At 47.6% G+C, this 12,739-nt stretch overlaps 2 pseudogenes; one reads left to right on the top strand and one right to left on the bottom strand.

The window, feature by feature from the left end:
• Positions 1 to 5,561: 5,561 nt before the first annotated feature.
• On the bottom strand, positions 5,562 to 6,635 carry LOC149329142 (uncharacterized; annotated as a pseudogene).
• Positions 6,636 to 9,028: 2,393 nt separating this feature from the next.
• On the top strand, positions 9,029 to 12,381 carry LOC149329141 (uncharacterized; annotated as a pseudogene).
• The last annotated feature ends 358 nt before the right edge of the window (positions 12,382 to 12,739 follow it).

The following is a 12,739-nucleotide window of genomic DNA, read 5'->3' as shown; positions in this document are numbered from 1 at the left end:
TGCTACACTCTAGTGAGCCAGTTTCACAACTCATAAAAGAATGATGAACTCAAAGGTCTGCCACAAACATTTCATGGGCTACATCTTTAATGGAGTAGAGAAACCAAATTTTTGGATGCACATTTCTCTTTACAGTGATGCACTAGGCAATGCTATACACAAGCCACCATGTGGATTTTAACTTTGTCAGCTAAATAATTTACAATTTAATTTTTTTTCTCGTGTCATCTGGTTTCGGTTTTTAACAGCCGAATGACTGCTCTGAAGTCAGATACATGTTCAGGTCACATGAGGCATGCAAAGAGAGATATAATCGCTGCCTGTTCACTTTATGTGACTCCAACTCTTAGACAGGTTTGTGTACGAGTTGATGCAAATAACAATGAACAAAGCTGCAACAATACTGCTGTCTTTGTATGCCTCACATGACCTGAACACATCCCTGACATCACAGTCGTCGTTCGGTTGTTTAAGCTAAAGCAGTGCAAGAGAAAAAATGCAATTATAAATATATTGCCTCTTGTCACAATCCATGCAGCTGTCTAGTCTTTCTAAAGTACTGCGCATCATTCTAACCGAAAGAAAGAACTAAAATTTTGTTGTCTCTACTCCTTTAATACCTACTGGGCCTTGACAATATAAAAAGCACCTAAACATATCAGCGAACTGAGCTGCCAACCTTCAAAAATGTATCCACAAGCTCTTTTCACATTGTGCTTTTAAATATGTTGCCTCATACTCGTGATATACATATGTTCTGACTGTGCACATTACAAAAACAGTAATTCAGGAACCAGCAGACCCACCCATTCAGCAGCATGGCAAGCGAAGAATGAAAATTAGAATGCAGCTAGAAAGAAAAGGCACAGAGCTTTTTCAGACCTTCTAATTTGAATACTTCAAACTTATGTGGCCAACTGTAAATGTTTCCTTACTGAAATCCCACACTCCTTTAGACGTTTGCCATAAACCAGAGAAAAATTTGTGAAAATGCTTCCCTCTAAAAGGAACAACCAAATATAAGCAGACAAGCCATGTTTACATTTCATGCATTTTTAAGCTCTTCACTGTATGCAGAGAAGCATGTCACATGCATGGCGTGTTGATGTTTGGTTTATGCTGCTTCTTAACTTTATATTGAAAGGTCATGGCTACTCTTTTTTTGTGTGTGTGTCCATTGCCCCACAGAGCTCCCATCTATGGAGCAAGTTTATTTGCATTTAAAGGTCGCTTGCCTAGTCACTGCTGACTCCACACAAAACAGATTTTCCCCTCAAAACTGGCAACGTGCAGTAAAAGCAGGCGCGCAATTAATGTGACACCTCATACACTTCGTAATGATGCAGTGGCCTACATAAGGCCAAGCCAGCATGCTATTCATGTATGCGCACAAATTATATTCACTTATACAATGCTAATGTCAAAAAGAAACCCTTCTAGCTACAAATGTTAATGCAGCGCATTACGGCATGCATGGCATCCAACGTCCCTGTACAACATACTTTTACTAATAAGGGTAAAACAGTGCACCCTGCACAAGGATGAAGGAAGATGAGACAACACGCAGCATCTTCCTTATGCAGGTCTGCTGTTTTTGCCTTATTATGTCATACCAACTTGCCTATCAGTCTGTGTTGTTACTAACTGCTGCAGCAGAAAAAACAGCTGTGAAATTTGGAATGCATTCACGGCGTCTAGAAATTGAAGCTAAGAAAATGTAACACACAGAAAGTGCAAGAAACTGATCATCCGGAGTGTTTACGTTTCTCTCTGTGTTGTGTTTTACTTACCCTGCAATAACCCAACATCGTTCCCAAACAAACCCAAGGGCCACTCTGGCTACGCAGATGCTGACAGCCTAAGTCAAGCCTCCCACTTCATCACAAACCATTACAGAAATGACAGAGCAAGCAAAACAAGTTTCGGCCTTGTCTGGCTTTATTCCAATGCTGAACGTTACAAGAAATACACGAAGAACCACACGTTCTACTTAATGAATATAAACACTTCACCAAATAGATAAAAGAAAAGCAGCTTTCTAGACATTCAAAGGTTCGGTGGTGTGACCATACTACGCCATTTGCTAAACGCCTATCAGCGAAGAAAGCGGCGTACAGTTCATGTGGCACGATGCGTCGAGTTGCGTGAATTAAGTCTCTCCGTGGGCAACGCTACGGCGTCGTACAAAGCAGCTGTGGCCTACCGTGTGCTTTGCGCAACATGGGTGTCAACGCGAAGTAATCCATTACAGCTTGGCTAGTTGGTGGGTAGACACTGCAGGCATATCAAACATTATGACGGAAGATGTGTTGTCCTTTCAAAGGCTAGCGTGTATACGTCCATTCCGCCTTCCTTCCGCATTTTAATTTTTTTTTTTAGCATAGCTTGTCGCCGGTGGGCACACATGCAGGACTCCAGGAACATAGCATATATGTACCGCAACTGCCAAATGGCTCGCAGTACCCACCATTTTTATGCATACGAGCTCATCCTATCAGTACGTAGAGGTCAGAATCAGTTACGCGCAACACAAGGAAACATAATTTTCGACACTCATCCAATGCTTCAAACCATTGCCTCCTTCTAGAGGAGGCAATGTTCACACAACGAGATACAATACCGAAGGGTGCCGAAGAGAACTGAAGTGACCTCAAATTCAGTCAAGCACCGCCTTGCTAAACGTCTCTAGGGGCTTCCGATATCATACCACGGCTGGAACAGGTCGCACTGCAAACTTGCATAATAAAGACAACACTAGGGCACTGGGGTACAAGTCCGGACGTTAGCGCGGTCAATATTACTCGTCATTGCACCAACCTTTGATGACTTTCACGGCAGCACTTACTCCACACGTCAATGCACCGCGCGGTAAACAGCCATCGCAGCCATGTCAACAAACCACCGTGGCGTTGGCGATGACAACGATGGTCACAGTGGCAACCGTGGAGACGCCAGCGACCTAGAAACTATGGCTAGGGACGTTTCAAAATTTTGCGACGCCATTTTTACCTAATTTTGCAACAAAAAGTACCCAGAAATGTACCTAAACAAACGCCATTTTGGAATGACGTCATTAAAAGTCACGTGACACGAGGATCGTCTTCCTCCATTTAGCCTTACGCTTTTGACTGAGCGCACCACCGCCCCTGGCGTGCGGCCATCACTCACGGTTCGAGTGAGTGATTTTCCAGGGGGGTGCAGCCGCCCCCCCTTGCCCCCCCCTCCGGACGCCCATGTCCACTGCCAATGCAGCTCGAGACCGGTGAGAAAGCGGTGCAGAAATAGACATCGCAGACGCGCTGAGACCTTTCCTTCGCATAACATGCTGCGCGTACATACTGAGGGCGTTTTTTTTTTTCCTACTTTGGATGACAAATGTCGCAACCGGCAATGAAACAATGATGTCTAGAGGGCATTGACGTTCCGTACAACATTGCTGCTTTTGTTGTACAGACGCAAACACGCGCTTGACCGGTGGCTAAGCGGCCGCACGTTGCTACGCGCGCCGGATTAGACACTTTCAGTTGGACGTACGCACTGAGCTTGCGTACGCAACGACACCGCGGGTAACGAATGCGCATGCGCAGAACGCAACGTATCTAGCTGCGCGTTGCGGACGTCCGCCCGCTATAAAGCATAGCGTAGCGTACGCAACGCTACGTGCTGCGTAGAGAACATCGCGGCGACCATGTCGCCCGCTTCGGACCGATTTTACCTCGCCGCTGCTTTCTTCAGCGCGATGGCTCGCTCTAAACTGTGCTGTTAGCTTTTATTTTGTCTACTCTCACCCACGCGCCGAAATATTAGGGACAAATGCCCCTTGTTTTTCAGATAATGAGCTGATTTTTTACCTTTTAAGCCGAACTAACGTTGTGTACGTTTATCGTCATAGCAACCGCACCTGTCGAATAGTTTTTTTTAATCAAGTGGCTACTTTTGCACTTCATTAAACATTTTTTCTTCCATTAAAAACAGTAATGTACTATTCAGTGTCCGAAACTGAAAAATGTTCAGCCGAGCGCTACTGCGCTTATAGTGTTTGTCACTAGATGGCGACACAACACAACGCGCTACGCGATTGCTCTGCGGCGGTACGGCCAACTATAAGTGTGACGGGGGTGTCCTTTACAGCGTACGGAACGTAATGAGCGTTGCGTACGCAATGACGCTACGTACGCAGCAACTAAAGGTATCGAAAGGCAGCCCAGGGGAGGACGGCAACAGTGGGCTGCCGCGCAGCGCACATGTTTGAGAGTATTTCTCCCTCTCCTGCCCGCTCCTCGTAAAATGGTGAATAGCAACCGAACGCCGCGATGTAGCAAAAACAATGAAATTTTTAGCAGGTAGTCGGTTCCGGAGAGTGCTGGCTTTGCAGAAAAGCGTGACGAATGCTAGAGTTCCAATGAAATTTTTAACGTCTAAATTAGGTGACATGTAATAGCAAAAACGATTGAAAACGAATCCTGAACGAGACGACTTGCTCTAATAAATTTTCCTTGCCGCTCTTTTTCCTTTTTTCCCCTTTGTTCCCCTCCCCAAGTGTAGGGTAGCCAACTGGGCATCGCCTGGTTAACCTCCCTGCCTTTCCGTCATTTTCTCTCTCTCTCTCTCTCTCTCGTACCCGACCGTTAGATCACTCAGTGCCCGACCGTTAGATCACTCAGATATGATGTCGTGTTGGAATTTTACGATAACGAAACGATTTTCATCTCCAGCGATAGCTAGTGTCGCTATTTGTATCTACCGCACGCGGATGCTGCCCGTGCGGATATTAAAGGGTCCACTCCGGCGCTTGCGAGTGTATATATATGCTTATCGGAAGGAATAATTTAGCGAATAATGCTTCCGGACTCTAGGGATTTGCTTTCCTCTGCAGAGTGCGCGAAATAAATCACTGAGAGCGATGAACGACTGCATGGCCTCCAATTTGCCGCCCACTTACGTCTTCGCAGCTGTCGTGGCGTACCGCGGATTAAACTTGCTGTGATGCCGGCCAAGTTTTTATTTTCCAATTTTCCATGACTACCCGGCTGTAGTTGTAGCGATCTGTAGGCTAAACTTTCGGAGTTTCCGGTCAAGTCTCGCGGTTGGACTGAAGATAATGAGCGCCGAACACCTTGTTAACACCATATATGTTAACATTTAACACCATTTATGTTAAGATAAAAAATTCATGAAGCAATTAAGGTTTCATAGCTAATGAGTACATTACATGGTCGAAAGCAGGATATATGTGTGGCAAAACAAGGCTATAACAGCCTTTGCTGCAATATGCAAGTGCATCAAAATAATTGCGCCTTTTATAACGAAAGAAAACTCTGCCTTACAAAAAATGCTACTTGATCACTCAGAGTCCGAGTTTTATGATTCACTGCAACACATAAAAACTGTTTTATTTCACATTAAATCTGCTCACAACAAAAGTGATGCGCAGAGGTCAGTAGATATAAACAACAGTCAAGATCCACTTAAAATTTCTTGAGGTGAAGTTTCTTCCACAAACACCACTGGCCTTCGGGCATTTGCACGATGTCCTCCTCACTCCAACATGCAAGTACGGCTCACGAAATCAACTCCAGTGTCATCCGAAGCTGGTCTAGATGCACATAACCGTAACGTCTAAGGTCAAAGAGATTAAACGACCCTTCGGTATGATAAAAAGGCTCGTTCGATGATCCTGTGGGCCTTCGTATATATGTGCATAAAGGAGAGGGTTTATGTTGGAGCTGCCGTTTTGTACATTCCTTCGGGTGCACCACACTAAGCCTAAATCTGTGTAGGAATGGCCATTGAACTACGTCGTCCATGCTGCCCTTGTGTAGCTCCAACCCCAAATAAAGCAACAGAGCCTGGTCGTTTTTTCCTGAACACAACCGCAGGAGACACGCGGTAGCCACACAGGTACACTTGCTTGGTGTCATAGGCGGCGGATCCTAGCGCCACAGCTGTATCGTGTAGCAGTTGAATGTTTCTGATAAAAAAAATTGCACAGTGATGCTCCGTTTTCAGTCTGACGAATGAGTCTGTTCAATTGGCCCAATGCCCTTCTGTTCGCATTTTTCGCTATCCTTAGCTTCATTGATGGCTGCAGCAAGCCGTGAATAGCAGTCGTGCCTCTGTGCCGTTGCTTTTTCAAATTCACCTTTTATTTATTCTTCTAATGATCTTATTCTGCTTGAGAGAGTGTCGGCTACCTCACTTCTAGCGATCAAGGATCCTTCTATTTGCTCTGGTGCGGTTATTTGGAGAAAGCTTCCATTTATAGTGCCGTGGCCTTCTCGGGCTCCCTCAGAGGGTTCCTGCTTTATAGCTTTACTGACAGCGTTTACATTTTGCGAGATCTTGTTCAGTTGGTCGGCTCGTGCATTGCCATCGCTAAGCAACTGCTCCAGGAGTGCCCTCATTTCGCCTGTGTGCTGATCTAGGGCTCTTCTCAGAGCTGTCAAAAGTGATTCGTCATGTTGCCCAGTCTGCCCACCGTGTTCTGAAGGAGGACGAGCTGGGAGAACTGAACAGCCAGATCTGAGGTGCTCGCACACGTTGCGGGAAAGAACAGAGGCCGAACACTTTGGGCAGTGAACAGAGTGGTGTCCACAGTCGTGCTGGAAGTGTTGGGCGATGTCTGAAGCAGCCATTACAGCAGTGCAACCGTTCTCTTCATTCCAGCATCTGACCTGCATTCAAAGCGGTAAATGTTAGTTATTGAAATTACTAAAGGTGCAAGCGAGAAGAATAATGAAACATCAAGATGGGATGGCCTTGTCATCCCCGGTATATGGCTTCGATTATTCAAATTAAAATATAAACAAAAACGTCTCCTCCGCGCTTGTATAGGGCAGGAGGAAGATGCCGAACTGAAAATGACTCAAGTTATATAAAAATGACTGAAGACAGGCGCAAAAAGAATTAATAATAGATGTGCTCACAATCAGAATCTTGACTGGAAGAGAAGGAATCATAATTGGAATTTTACCCCATTTCCTCTGCAACGCTCAAATTAATCGCCCCTAATTTTCATCCTAAAGAGTTACCGTAAGGGCACGACGCGGTTCCATTAATCTCTTCAGCAGCCTGAGGTCCTCTTTGCAGATCACTCCACAGATATGAAAACTTCTTTATTGCATTATTTTGACGTCTATGTCATCTTATTTTTTTTTTAACACACAAGGCGTCATTTCAGCCAAGTCGAACAAACCTTCCTCACCGGTCCCAGTGGTTGAGGAGTAGCAGTTCGAGTCACAGACTCGCATCTCGATCATTTTTTTATTTTCAGCGCAATTGCTTTTCGTTCTTCCAAGACACTACGTAACGGTGGTGGGATTGCATCACCACACAGTAGACCCATGAGGAAATGTTAGCAAAGTCATCACTGTTTCACTGCGTCATTGTTGTCTGTTGTTTGAATTACCCGCATGAGTCTGTGCTTGGTTTTGACGTCATGACCCTCTCGATCAATCCCGATTTTCTCGACATGCCATTGCCGATGACCGGTTCTCCGCTGAATACGGCCCTTAATGATTTCAAGTTAAAATTTGCCCTAAAAAGGCAGTTCTCAAGTGTGAACGCTTCAGAGACTGCATTTTTCAGGCTTGTGTTCAGGTTTTATGCTGTGCATTGGCAAGGAGTCCGATCGACGAGCCTTCAAATTTGGCATATTGCGCAACCTTGGAGCTACTGCTCTACTGAAAGTCGGGTTGAGCCGACTGAGTGCTAAATATTAGACAGCTTTAGCATGGCGTGTAGTCGGAGCCCGCACGCAGCCAATGCGCTTCCGCAAGTCGCTTTGACGGCGCCAGATGGCGCCAGGTACCAGGCAGCATTAAAGCCCCTAAAGAAACTAAAGTAGCGTCAATACGCCCTCCCTCTTCTCTCTTCCTCCCCCGCGCGCGGCCGAACGACTTTTGTTTTCTTTGTGATTTCATGTGACTGCGGTGGCCGCCTCTAGCCCGCTCCGAAGGAACTAACGCCCCTTTTCAATTGGTTGCGCTGAATTCCCGTATTTGCCGAGTTCTCTATGTCTCCGCATTAACCGTGCGTTCCGCTGCATAAATACATCGGTGACTTAGGAGAAACATTTGCATGCTTCACTGAATCGTTTAAAGGCCAAAATGAGCACGCATAGATGGATTGTTTTGGTAGAGCGGCGCGCGCATCGCGTCCGGGTGCGCCGAGCTTTATGCGGCGTGCCAAGTTTGATATCGAGGGTGGGGCATGCATTGAACGTGACCGTGAATCACGAGGCCGTAGAAGGAATTTGCGGTGATCTGTTTTGGTGAAGAGGAGTATGCAAACAGAACGACCGTCGCCGCCGGATCGCTGGACGTGCTACAACGGATGCACAGGTTTGACATCCGAAAAGACACCTGGAAGTAAAGGCATTCTAAATGCCCGTAGTTCAACCGATCTTCTAGTGGCTTTTGGTTTTGGTCTGCTGCAGTGTATCGCGGACCAGGTAAGACGCTTGAGGGAGTGCTCGAAATACGGTATGAAGGCCACGCTGCGTGTACACTTATCTGTGCCTCCCCTGTTCTCCCGCGTGCATGAACTGTAACGATATAGACTCCCGCATAAAAATTTTCTTTGGAATAGTTACTTAGTAAGGAGAAAACCTACCTCGCAAATATCCTTCGCCTGCCAGCAATGGGATAATAAAGTATACGTAAATGTTTCATCGGCATCAGTCATTTAGTGAGAAGCAAAACCTACCTGGCTTTTAACACATCTGTCCGATAATCTTCCACATTCGTATAGTCGCTATTAGAGCACTGCACGGGCCTTAATTATTCACGCGTCCCGAGCCCGTGAACCTTTTTCTTTACGCGCCCCAGCCCGTGAACCTTTTTCGTTACCCGCCCCAGCCCGGCCCGATTTTTTCGATATAGGCCCAAACCCGGCCCGGCCCTCGAGGTAGACTTGCCCGGCTCAGGGTCGGAAACAGCCGGAGTACTAAATGCACATCAGCAAAGCCAAAGCCCTTTGTTATACTGATCTCATTAAAAAAAAAGAAGCGGCTACAAAGCTTTTAAAGATGGAGATAATGGAGGCGTCACTGTGGGCAACGTTAACAAAAAAAAAACAAATGTTTTAGCATTAATAAAAGTGGTTATCACAGATTTGCTCGCATTCGTAGCCTCCTCCGAATTAGTTCGGCGTCAAGGGGAAGCGAGAACGCGGAAGTGCTGTTACAAAGTATGCGACAGGAAACGCGCTACCCACTTACGATGGGCACTATCACGCATACCCACAGCTACTGGTCATATTTTGAGAGTAAACGCAAGCCAGCGCGCGCTAGCTGGTGTTTCCACCAACGGTGCTACGGTGCCTTGACGATGCATATCGGCGCGATAATTCTTTGTCTTTTTCTGTAATATAAATATATCTATATATATAATATACACGCACGCACGTGCGCACGCGCGCGACTGCAGAATGTAACGCGTGCGCTTTACGATTTCAGAGCGCAGTTTGATCTGCGCTTATAGTACTCATGTATGTCTAACTGCGGCATGCGCTCAAGTTTAAAGGGGCCCAGCAACGCTTTTTTCACATGCTTTAGATGATTTCTTCATGACACGCAGATACCGAATCAAAAAGAATTACTGGAATCGGTGCACTAGAACGGGAGTTATTAAGGAATGAATTTTCAAAATACAAGCAAAAAAAAATTGCCCTCGACTCAAATTTACCCGGTCATCTCTTTGCCGTTTCACTCACCCAATGACGACACGCGGCGAGACCAATCAAAACAGCGTGCACGAGCACGTCAAGACAACGTCCCGGAAGATAGCTTCTCAAGTTTCCTGGTCGCTGTAACACGTTTCCGCTGACGCTGACGGCGTCGTTTCCATGGTTACAAGCACGTGGGCGCTAGACTGAGACGGAGCGAAGGAGCCGAAAGCTCCACTCTAGTAGAGGCATGCTGTCGTTGCTCGAATCTAGACAGCATCCTTTCAGGTAGCATGGCTGTTTTTGTATTTTCTTGTGCGAACGTGAAGTAAGCCGAGCCTGCCGGCCGGCCAGCCTGGACGCCGGCAGACGGGATCCCGTCTGCCGGCGTCATAAAAACGAGCTAAAGAGTGTTCTTGTAGTAAGTAATATAGCCTGGGATAGGAAAATGAGAAAAATATCATTTTTCTGGGTCACTGGCCAATACCGAGTTGCTGGTAAAAGGGACAACTGTGGCACGAGCGAATTTGTTGCGAGAACCGCCTCGCAGCTGCTTCTGACCCGACGGGGTCCGGCTCGACTGGCGCCCGCTAGCTCCGCTGCTGAGGGCGTAGCGCAAATTGACCACGCTATTATTTTATTGCGAGATAATGCTGTTGACAGAAAAGCGGTGTGAAGAGTAGGCCTTTTATTATAGCGCAGGCGCCTTCCGAAGCGCCGGCCGCAGCGGCTTCGACGCAAGCTATAGGCCTAGCGACGACCACGGCAGCCAGGCAGCAGCAGAGCTCGTCGCCCGGAGCGCCCGCCAGCGGTGCCGTTGCCGTAAGCTCGCAACATAAGCAGGCATGCTTTGTCGCTGCTCGAGTATAGCTGGCAGTCTTTCTGATAACAAGGCCATCTTGTCTTTCCTTGCGATATTTTTATACCAAGCGAAGCAGCGCTCAGGCACTGCTGCACGGCGGCGAAGTGCGGTTGTGGGCGGAGCTTGGGCAGAGGCGCAGCAGGAGGCCACGAAGTTCTTTGATGCAAAGTGATAGCCAGCGCCTCTGGTGGGGCTTTTTTTTCTAACAAGCTTTGAAATGCCTTTGCGTAAGAAAAGTTGCTAGATTTTTCAATTTAATATAAAAGGACACAACAAAACATAACATATTTTTGCTCACGAACACAATTAGCTTGTTATTAGTTGTTCATCCAATCATAATCGCACGCCAGCTGAAGTCATATCCGCTGCAAAAATGAAAAAGACCACCGCTGTGTGCCGACGCCGTCAGTGCCATGATTTTGATTCTCGAGCAACTTAAAATATTAAATACAGAAATATGCGTGTTATAACCGGTGGCAATAGCGTCGCCATAACTCAACAATTACAACAAGGAAGCAAAACAATGCACTCAGATTATGGTGCAGGGCCCCTTTAAGGAACTTCACTCTACAGTTAGACGTGTGCCTCGCGTCACTTACACGCTTGCGTGCGTGCAATCACGATGCGCTCAACGCAAGCGCCCTTATGTCGAGCTTACTGCGGCCATACGCTCGATCGCGAACAAACCACTGCACAGCGTAGCTTGAAAAAAAAAAAGCAAAACTCAGCAGCTATTGAAAGCACGTCCCTTACTTCGCAAAGTCTGGTCGATGGCGTTGCGTTAAAATTCGCCCGGCCAATTCTGTGTAGCCAAACCTTCCTCCGGCCCGCGTCGGTTTTCGATGATGGGATCGCGAAGAACCGCTTTCCACCGTCGTGACGGTTCCTGCACCCGAAGGCGCAGCAGCCCGTCACGCCGCACAGGTAGACGGCTTGAAGTTAGGTGACTGACATACGTTCCGAGCAAACAAAAGCCGATGTTCTTCACAGCAAGCAATAGCGCAGTGTCCGCAACGACGCCTGCCGAACCTACGGTGCGCGGTTAGAGCGGACGATATGGCGTCTGCGGCCGCGAAAAGCGCGGGTTGAAAGGACTTTTGCGCGCGAAACCCTCGACCAATCGGAAGAGGCGACGGGCGCAGGAGAGGGACAGGCGGCGCTCTGCAAAGGTTGTCATTACTTTTAAAATTTCCAGGGGCTTTAAAACTATCAACGCAACGGCGCCGTCTACATAGCTTGCACCGTCATCACATCCGGTGGACGTCGGTTTTTAGTCGGCCATGCTGCCGAACCACCGTCAGCCCGCCTCTAGCTTACCGCTGCCTATGGTAGCTCGCATCGTGTTGGTTCTCGTCCATCTGTAGATTCAGTATGGTTTTTTGCGCCATCCTTTGCTGCTCCAACCGTAACGACATCTCCAGGTGAAACAAGAGGCCGATTAACACGAACTTCGTCTGCATTCATCAGATAATCGTAGGCATGCAAGTGCGAGCTCTCCATCTTCGACTCAGTACGAATCTGCGCGAGCTGTGGCTGGCTCGCATTAAGCGCGATAATTTGGACCTCGATAACTGTAATCTCCTTGTCTGCCGAGCACACTTTGTGCAGGTAAGAGGCTTTTGTCGTCAACTAAATGTCAGCGAAACCATGGGAAGCAACGGTTGCACCCTGAAGTGAACGTTGCTGTTTTCATTGACCCCATCCGATTTGTCTGACAACACAAACCTAGACTGAGACCCGCGTCGCTGCATCCTAACTACAGCTCAAGGCAAGCCGGTTCGGATCGCCACGACCGCAGCGAGCAATGGCGGCAGAGAAAGCGGCGTGCCGAGGCCGAGCTTTTCGTCTCGTAGGCGCATCGCAGACAGGCTTCTGTAGAACTCATTGAGTGCCTCCATTGATTAGAAGGCTTTCGTCCCTTCCAATTTCACAAAGCTGCAAAGAGTACATAATATCCCCCTGGGTCACTTCAGGGAACACACCAACGCCCATCGTCGCGTCGACTCCCGGTCGCGGCGGGTACGGCCCTATATCGTCGCTAATTTTCACTTTGTGTACGTAGCGCACGCGCGCCGATGGAACAAATACAGAGAAGTAGCCTGCGCTGAATGGTTCTTTCCTCTGTGGGGCAGGCATCGCGCCCGAAAGATAAGAAAGTAATCCAAAGCGTCCGAGGAGTGGACGGGCACCGCAGGGCGGAGAAAGCCGAAT

The sequence above is a fragment of the Amblyomma mixtum genome, chromosome 9 (assembly GCF_055824585.1).
Source record: "Amblyomma mixtum isolate Tamu chromosome 9, ASM5582458v1, whole genome shotgun sequence".
Classification (NCBI taxonomy): domain Eukaryota; kingdom Metazoa; phylum Arthropoda; class Arachnida; order Ixodida; family Ixodidae; genus Amblyomma; species Amblyomma mixtum.
The sequence above is the reverse complement of the archived record's forward strand: the minus strand, read 5'-3'. Positions and strand labels throughout refer to the sequence as shown.